Source organism: Pediculus humanus, genomic scaffold, assembly GCF_000006295.1.
Source record: "Pediculus humanus corporis 1103172107743 genomic scaffold, whole genome shotgun sequence".
Classification (NCBI taxonomy): Eukaryota; Metazoa; Arthropoda; class Insecta; order Psocodea; family Pediculidae; genus Pediculus; species Pediculus humanus.
Window position 1 is genome coordinate 487,025 of NW_002987344.1, and position 2,523 is coordinate 489,547.

Here is a 2,523-nt window from a genome sequence, read left to right on the forward strand (position 1 = left end):
ACCACTCCCCCATCTCCCATCTTCCCCCCCCCCCAACTTATCTCCCTGGAAAAGCGCCTCCTCGAATTTTCCGACGGTTATTAAAATCATTTAAAAAAAAAAAAAAAGCGAGTCGAAATTTTTTTTTTTTTGTATGCCCTCTCGCTACTGCCTTTAAAGCTTTTTTTTTTTTTTTAACCCGTTAGTTAAAATGATAATAATGATAATTAATTAATTAATTAATTAATTTATAGATTTTTTAGTCATTTTTTAAAAATATTTTTAAAATGAAATAATAATAATAATAATGATAACATTTTTTTAATAAATAGTAAAAGTAAAAGTAAAATTTTAAAAAATTTTAGACTTTTTTTTTTTTTTTTAAATGTAATAATAATAATAATGATAGCTTTACAACATAGGTAATATAATTAGATAATTATTTAATTAATTAATTAGTTAATTAATTAATTAATTCTTTTTTTTTTTTATAAAATATTTTTTTAAAAAAATTTAAAAAGGGGAAAGAAAGCATCGTCGTATACGCGCAAACGCGAATGTTGCATATTTTGTCTCTATAAAAAATTATACCTTTATCGTACTTTCTTCTTAAATAAATACGTTTGTATATATAATAATTATTAGTTATATATGAAATCGATGGATCGATGGATCGATTGATCGATTAATCGATCGGTCGATCGATCGATGTAATAACCGAATGATTTTTTTACGACGCAAAATTTTAGCACAAAAAAAAAAAATCTCACCAAAGAATTTTTTTTTTTTTTTTTTTTCTCATTCTCTCGGCATAGTTTATTATTATTATTATTATTATTATCAGTATCATTATCATTATTATTATTATTATTATTATTATTATTATTATTATTATTATTTTCTTTTTTTTTTTTTTTTTGGTAAACAATGATGATTGATGTTGTTTGATATATATATATATATATATATATATATATATATATATATATATATATATATATATATATATATATATATATATATATATAGTCAATTGATTAATACCCAGTATGTTTGTTTGTTTGTTTTATGAGATTTTTTTTTTTTTTTTTTTGTCTTTGTTTTGTTTGATCTGTTCTTAAAAAATTTTTATTTAAATTCTACCTTAATGTGAAAGAAATAACAACAACAACCAACAACCGATTTGAAATCGATTTGGGGAGTGGTGGGGGGGGGAAACAACTGGATTTCTTTTTTATTTTGGCGGGAAGGGATTAAAATTTTTAAACGTTTGGTGGTGGTTGGTTGTTTGTTTGTTTGTTTGATTGATTGATTGATTGATTGGTAAAAATACATATAGGGAATGGGGGAGGGGGAGAAAGAGAGAAAAGGGAATAATAATAATTAATCGTTGATAAAAGAAAGAAAAAGAAAAGAAATTTTTTCACAGTCAATTTTGTTTGAATTTAAATAATTTTTTTTTTTTTTTTAATTATAAATTTTCAATTTTTCGGATGTAAATATTTATATATACATAAATTTTTCTACCATCTGTGATGTTTTTCAAATGAGAAAAAAACTATTAATAATAATGATGATAATAATGATGATTATCATCATTATTGCCTCTTATATAGGTATTATGGATAATTTTAAAAAAATGTAATTAATTAAATTAATATGAAAATATGATTTATTGATTGATTGGGTTTTCTTTCTTTTTTTTAATAATAATAATATTCGAATTGGAATTTTTTTTAGGCTTGCTAATTGTGATTAAAAATTTTTTATATATTTGTAAATATTTTTTTTTTTTTTTTTTTAATGGGATGATGGTAAAAAAAAAAAAAAAAATTTTTTTTAAACTCTTCATTTTCTTTTTTTTCTCTTTTTTTTCTCTTTTTTCCCCTCACTTGATTCTTTTTTGTTTGTTCGTTTGTTTGTTTGTTTGTTTGTTTGACACGGTCAAATTTAATTAATTTAATAATAATTAAATAGAAAAAAACCTTGCATTTTGATGAATAATTTGAGTAGTAAGAAAAAAAAAACCGTTAATGGCGAGAGATTTATATTTTTAGATGACGTCACGGGGATCACGTGTTTTTTTTTTTTTACACCCGTAAGAGTAAATACACGTTTTAATTTCAATTTATTATTTATAACGCAGTATTATTATTATTATTATTATTATTATTATTATTATTAATAATAATTTGACGACGGTGACGTACATTTCGACGTGATGTTTTTTAATGTTTAATTTTTTTTTTTTCTTCCTTAAGGAACTCCCTGGATTTTTAAAAAATTACTTATTTTCCTTTTAAATTATTTGTATATACGTTTGTTTCAAAGGAAACAATGGTGATGATTGATTGTTCCTTTTTCTAGAAGATTTCGATCTAGTCCCTCCCCCCCCCTCATTCACGTTCATTTACGACTTTGTGCCTAATAAAATAATGTTTAGGCGGTTGGTTGTTGGGTTTACACCACCACATCCGCCTCCGCCCCCACCACCACCATCACCATCAAATTTCAGAAAAAATTTAGGGATTTAAATACAACCAC